We start from the raw sequence: 6637 nt of genomic DNA on the forward strand, positions 1-6637 counted from the left end.
CCTGGGCGCAGAGCTGGAGCTCCGCCGCTCTGGCAGCTCGCTCGGTCCTTCCCAGTAACAGGCCCGCAACCCCTCTCTTCTCTCCGGCGTGCTGGGAACCGGGCTTCCAGGCCTGGGCACAGAGCACGTACCCGGAGCTCTCTGCTCAGGGACTGGTTCCCCTGCGCTGGGGCTGTGCTCTCCCTAGCCCAAACGCACCGGGGAAGGCCCCAAACCACATCCACACGACTCTACGCTGGGGGAGAGCTCCAGGGAAGCCCAGTCTGGCAGGCGCTTGCTGGGCACAAACGGAGTTTCCCTCTGGCTGTGGTGCTGCCTCCCCCAGCCAGGGGCCCTGGGACCCTGATTCCCTCCGCCCAGCGCTTAGTCTGGGCGGCCAAGCAACCGCTTGGGAATGCAGCCCTGGGCGCTCTCTTTGCCTGACAAAGAGCTCTGCTTGCGGGAGGCTTTGGCAGTTTGCACTGCCCCGGCCCCTGAGCCTTCTGCAAAGAGGCCTGGCTCCTAGGTCCAAAGGGAAGGCGAGAGCGGAGCTGAGGCCAGCCAGGCGCCAGGCACGTCTCCCACACTCCCGCAGCCTGCTCCTTCCCGGGCGAGAACGCTAGAAGCTGGGAAGCGCTGGGCGAGGCTCGCCCAGGCCAGAGCAGCCTCTCGGCCGGGGCTCTGCGCTATCGCGCCTGGGCGCAGAGCTGGAGCTCCGCCGCTCTGGCAGCTCGCTCGGTCCTTCCCAGTAACAGGCCCGCAACCCCTCACTCCTCTCCGGCGTGCTGGGAACCGGGCTTCCAGGCCTGGGCACAGAGCACTTGCCCGGAGCTCTCTGCTCAGGGACTGGTTCCCCTGCGCTGGGGCTGTGCTCTCCCTAGCGCAAACGCACCGGGGAAGGCCCCAAACCACATCCACACGACTCTACGCTGGGGGAGAGCTCCAGGGAAGCCCAGTCTGGCAGGCGCTTGCTGGGCACAAACGGAGTTTCCCTCTGGCTGTGGTGCTGCCTCCCCCAGCCAGGGGCGCTGGGACCCTGATTCCCTCCGCCCAGCGCTTAGTCTGGGCGGCCAAGCAACCGCTTGGGAATGCAGCCCTGGGCGCTCTCTTTGCCTGACAAAGAGCTCTGCTTGCGGGAGGCTTTGGCAGTTTGCACACCCCCGGCCCCTGAGCCTTCTGCAAAGAGGCCTGGCTCCTAGGTCCAAAGGGAAGGCGAGAGCGGAGCCGAGGCCAGCCAGGCGCCAGGCACGTCTCCCACACTCCCGCAGCCTGCTCCTTCCCGGGCGAGAACGCTAGAAGCTGGGAAGCGCTGGGCGAGGCTCGCCCAGGCCAGAGCAGCCTCTCGGCCGGGGCTCTGCGCTATCGCGCCTGGGCGCAGAGCTGGAGCTCCGCCGCTCTGGCAGCTCGCTCGGTCCTTCCCAGTAACAGGCCCGCAACCCCTCACTCCTCTCCGGCGTGCTGGGAACCGGGCTTCCAGGCCTGGGCACAGAGCACTTGCCAGGAGCTCTCTGCTCAGGGACTGGTTCCCCTGCGCTGGGGCTGTGCTCTCCCTAGCCCAAACGCACCGGGGAAGGCCCCAAACCACATCCACACGAGTCTACGCTGGGGGAGAGCTCCAGGGAAGCCCAGTCTGGCAGGCGCTTTCTGGGCACAAACGGAGGATCCCTCTGGCTGTGGTGCTGCCTCCCCCAGCCAGGGGCGCTGGGACCCTGATTCCCTCCGCCCAGCGCTTAGTCTGGGCGGCCAAGCAACCGCTTGGGAATGCAGCCCTGGGCGCTCTCTTTGCCTGACAAAGAGCTCTGCTTGCGGGAGGCTTTGGCAGTTTGCACACCCCCGGCCCCTGAGCCTTCTGCAAAGAGGCCTGGCTCCTAGGTCCAAAGGGAAGGCGAGAGCGGAGCTGAGGCCAGCCAGGCGCCAGGCACGTCTCCCACACTCCCGCAGCCTGCTCCTTCCCGGGCGAGAACGCTAGAAGCTGGGAAGCGCTGGGCGAGGCTCGCCCAGGCCAGAGCAGCCTCTCGGCCGGGGCTCAGCGCTAGCGCGCCTGGGCGCAGAGCTGGAGCTCCGCCGCTCTGGCAGCTCGCTCGGTCCTTCCCAGTAACAGGCCCGCAACCCCTCTCTTCTCTCCGGCGTGCTGGGAACCGGGCTTCCAGGCCTGGGCACAGAGCACTTGCTCGGAGCTCTCTGCTCAGGGACTGGTTCCCCTGCGCTGGGGCTGTGCTCTCCCTAGCCCAAACGCACCGGGGAAGGCCCCAAACCACATCCACACGACTCTACGCTGGGGGAGAGCTCCAGGGAAGCCCAGTCTGGCAGGCGCTTTCTGGGCACAAACGGAGGATCCCTCTGGCTGTGGTGCTGCCTCCCCCAGCCAGGGGCGCTGGGACCCTGATTCCCTCCGCCCAGCGCTTAGTCTGGGCGGCCAAGCAACCGCTTGGGAATGCAGCCCTGGGCGCTCTCTTTGCCTGACAAAGAGCTCTGCTTGCGGGAGGCTTTGGCAGTTTGCACACCCCCGGCCCCTGAGCCTTCTGCAAAGAGGCCTGGCTCCTAGGTCCAAAGGGAAGGCGAGAGCGGAGCTGAGGCCAGCCAGGCGCCAGGCACGTCTCCCACACTCCCGCAGCCTGCTCCTTCCCGGGCGAGAACGCTAGAAGCTGGGAAGCGCTGGGCGAGGCTCGCCCAGGCCAGAGCAGCCTCTCGGCCGGGGCTCTGCGCTAGCGCGCCTGGGCGCAGAGCTGGAGCTCCGCCGCTCTGGCAGCTCGCTCGGTCCTTCCCAGTAACAGGCCCGCAACCCCTCTCTTCTCTCCGGCGTGCTGGGAACCGGGCTTCCAGGCCTGGGCACAGAGCACTTGCCCGGAGCTCTCTGCTCAGGGACTGGTTCCCCTGCGCTGGGGCTGTGCTCTCCCTAGCCCAAACGCACCGGGCAAGGCCCCAAACCACATCCACACGACTCTACGCTGGGGGAGAGCTCCAGGGAAGCCCAGTCTGGCAGGCGCTTTCTGGGCACAAACGGAGGATCCCTCTGGCTGTGGTGCTGCCTCCCCCAGCCAGGGGCGCTGGGACCCTGATTCCCTCCGCCCAGCGCTTAGTCTGGGCGGCCAAGCAACCGCTTGGGAATGCAGCCCTGGGCGCTCTCTTTGCCTGACAAAGAGCTCTGCTTGCGGGAGGCTTTGGCAGTTTGCACACCCCCGGCCCCTGAGCCTTCTGCAAAGAGGCCTGGCTCCTAGGTCCAAAGGGAAGGCGAGAGCGGAGCTGAGGCCAGCCAGGCGCCAGGCACGTCTCCCACACTCCCGCAGCCTGCTCCTTCCCGGGCGAGAACGCTAGAAGCTGGGAAGCGCTGGGCGAGGCTCGCCCAGGCCAGAGCAGCCTCTCGGCCGGGGCTGTGCGCTATCGCGCCTGGGCACAGAGCTGGAGCTCCGCCGCTCTGGCAGCTCGCTCGGTCCTTCCCAGTAACAGGCCCGCAACCCCTCTCTTCTCTCCGGCGTGCTGGGAACCGGGCTTCCAGGCCTGGGCACAGAGCACTTGCCCGGAGCTCTCTGCTCAGGGACTGGTTCCCCTGCGCTGGGGCTGTGCTCTCCCTAGCCCACACGCACCGGGGAAGGCCCCAAACCACATCCACACGACTCTACGCTGGGGGAGAGCTCCAGGGAAGCCCAGTCTGGCAGGCGCTTGCTGGGCACAAACGGAGGATCCCTCTGGCTGTGGTGCTGCCTCCCCCAGCCAGGGGCGCTGGGACCCTGATTCCCTCCGCCCAGCGCTTAGTCTGGGCGGCCAAGCAACCGCTTGGGAATGCAGCCCTGGGCGCTCTCTTTGCCTGACAAAGAGCTCTGCTTGCGGGAGGCTTTGGCAGTTTGCACACCCCCGGCCCCTGAGCCTTCTGCAAAGAGGCCTGGCTCCTAGGTCCAAAGGGAAGGCGAGAGCGGAGCTGAGGCCAGCCAGGCGCCAGGCACGTCTCCCACACTCCCGCAGCCTGCTCCTTCCCGGGCGAGAACGCTAGAAGCTGGGAAGCGCTGGGCGAGGCTCGCCCAGGCCAGAGCAGCCTCTCGGGCGGGGCTCTGCGCTAGCGCGCCTGGGCGCAGAGCTGGAGCTCCGCCGCTCTGGCAGCTCGCTCGGTCCTTCCCAGTAACAGGCCCGCAACCCCTCACTCCTCTCCGGCGTGCTGGGAACCGGGCTTCCAGGCCTGGGCACAGAGCACTTGCCCGGAGCTCTCTGCTCAGGGACTGGTTCCCCTGCGCTGGGGCTGTGCTCTCCCTAGCCCACACGCACCGGGGAAGGCCCCAAACCACATCCACACGAGTCTACGCTGGGGGAGAGCTCCAGGGAAGCCCAGTCTGGCAGGCGCTTTCTGGGCACAAACGGAGGATCCCTCTGGCTGTGGTGCTGCCTCCCCCAGCCAGGGGCGCTGGGACCCTGATTCCCTCCGCCCAGCGCTTAGTCTGGGCGGCCAAGCAACCGCTTGGGAATGCAGCCCTGGGCGCTCTCTTTGCCTGACAAAGAGCTCTGCTTGCGGGAGGCTTTGGCAGTTTGCACACCCCCGGCCCCTGAGCCTTCTGCAAAGAGGCCTGGCTCCTAGGTCCAAAGGGAAGGCGAGAGCGGAGCCGAGGCCAGCCAGGCGCCAGGCACGTCGCCCACACTCCCGCAGCCTGCTCCTTCCCGGGCGAGAACGCTAGAAGCTGGGAAGCGCTGGGCGAGGCTCGCCCAGGCCAGAGCAGCCTCTCGGCCGGGGCTCTGCGCTATCGCGCCTGGGCGCAGAGCTGGAGCTCCGCCGCTCTGGCAGCTCGCTCGGTCCTTCCCAGTAACAGGCCCGCAACCCCTCACTCCTCTCCGGCGTGCTGGGAACCGGGCTTCCAGGCCTGGGCACAGAGCACTTGCCCGGAGCTCTCTGCTCAGGGACTGGTTCCCCTGCGCTGGGGCTGTGCTCTCCCTAGCCCAAACGCACCGGGGAAGGCCCCAAACCACATCCACACGACTCTACGCTGGGGGAGAGCTCCAGGGAAGCCCAGTCTGGCAGGCGCTTTCTGGGCACAAACGGAGGATCCCTCTGGCTGTGGTGCTGCCTCCCCCAGCCAGGGGCGCTGGGACCCTGATTCCCTCCGCCCAGCGCTTAGTCTGGGCGGCCAAGCAACCGCTTGGGAATGCAGCCCTGGGCGCTCTCTTTGCCTGACAAAGAGCTCTGCTTGCGGGAGGCTTTGGCAGTTTGCACACCCCCGGCCCCTGAGCCTTCTGCAAAGAGGCCTGGCTCCTAGGTCCAAAGGGAAGGCGAGAGCGGAGCCGAGGGCAGCCAGGCGCCAGGCACGTCTCCCACACTCCCGCAGCCTGCTCCTTCCCGGGCGAGAACGCTAGAAGCTGGGAAGCGCTGGGCGAGGCTCGCCCAGGCCAGAGCAGCCTCTCGGCCGGGGCTCTGCGCTATCGCGCCTGGGCGCAGAGCTGGAGCTCCGCCGCTCTGGCAGCTCGCTCGGTCCTTCCCAGTAACAGGCCCGCAACCCCTCACTCCTCTCCGGCGTGCTGGGAACCGGGCTTCCAGGCCTGGGCACAGAGCACTTGCCCGGAGCTCTCTGCTCAGGGACTGGTTCCCCTGCGCTGGGGCTGTGCTCTCCCTAGCCCAAACGCACCGGGGAAGGCCCCAAACCACATCCACACGACTCTACGCTGGGGGAGAGCTCCAGGGAAGCCCAGTCTGGCAGGCGCTTTCTGGGCACAAACGGAGGATCCCTCTGGCTGTGGTGCTGCCTCCCCCAGCCAGGGGCGCTGGGACCCTGATTCCCTCCGCCCAGCGCTTAGTCTGGGCGGCCAAGCAACCGCTTGGGAATGCAGCCCTGGGCGCTCTCTTTGCCTGACAAAGAGCTCTGCTTGCGGGAGGCTTTGGCAGTTTGCACACCCCCGGCCCCTGAGCCTTCTGCAAAGAGGCCTGGCTCCTAGGTCCAAAGGGAAGGCGAGAGCGGAGCTGAGGCCAGCCAGGCGCCAGGCACGTCTCCCACACTCCCGCAGCCTGCTCCTTCCCGGGCGAGAACGCTAGAAGCTGGGAAGCGCTGGGCGAGGCTCGCCCAGGCCAGAGCAGCCTCTCGGCCGGGGCTCTGCGCTATCGCGCCTGGGCGCAGAGCTGGAGCTCCGCCGCTCTGGCAGCTCGCTCGGTCCTTCCCAGTAACAGGCCCGCAACCCCTCACTCCTCTCCGGCGTGCTGGGAACCGGGCTTCCAGGCCTGGGCACAGAGCACTTGCCCGGAGCTCTCTGCTCAGGGACTGGTTCCCCTGCGCTGGGGCTGTGCTCTCCCTAGCCCAAACGCACCGGGGAAGGCCCCAAACCACATCCACACGACTCTACGCTGGGGGAGAGCTCCAGGGAAGCCCAGTCTGGCAGGCGCTTTCTGGGCACAAACGGAGGATCCCTCTGGCTGTGGTGCTGCCTCCCCCAGCCAGGGGCGCTGGGACCCTGATTCCCTCCGCCCAGCGCTTAGTCTGGGCGGCCAAGCAACCGCTTGGGAATGCAGCCCTGGGCGCTCTCTTTGCCTGACAAAGAGCTCTGCTTGCGGGAGGCTTTGGCAGTTTGCACACCCCCGGCCCCTGAGCCTTCTGCAAAGAGGCCTGGCTCCTAGGTCCAAAGGGAAGGCGAGAGCGGAGCCGAGGCCAGCCAGGCGCCAGGCACGTCTCCCACACTCCCGCAGCCTGCT

The sequence above is a fragment of the Bubalus kerabau genome, unplaced genomic scaffold (assembly GCF_029407905.1).
Source record: "Bubalus kerabau isolate K-KA32 ecotype Philippines breed swamp buffalo unplaced genomic scaffold, PCC_UOA_SB_1v2 scaffold_72, whole genome shotgun sequence".
Taxonomy (NCBI): Eukaryota; Metazoa; Chordata; class Mammalia; order Artiodactyla; family Bovidae; genus Bubalus; species Bubalus kerabau.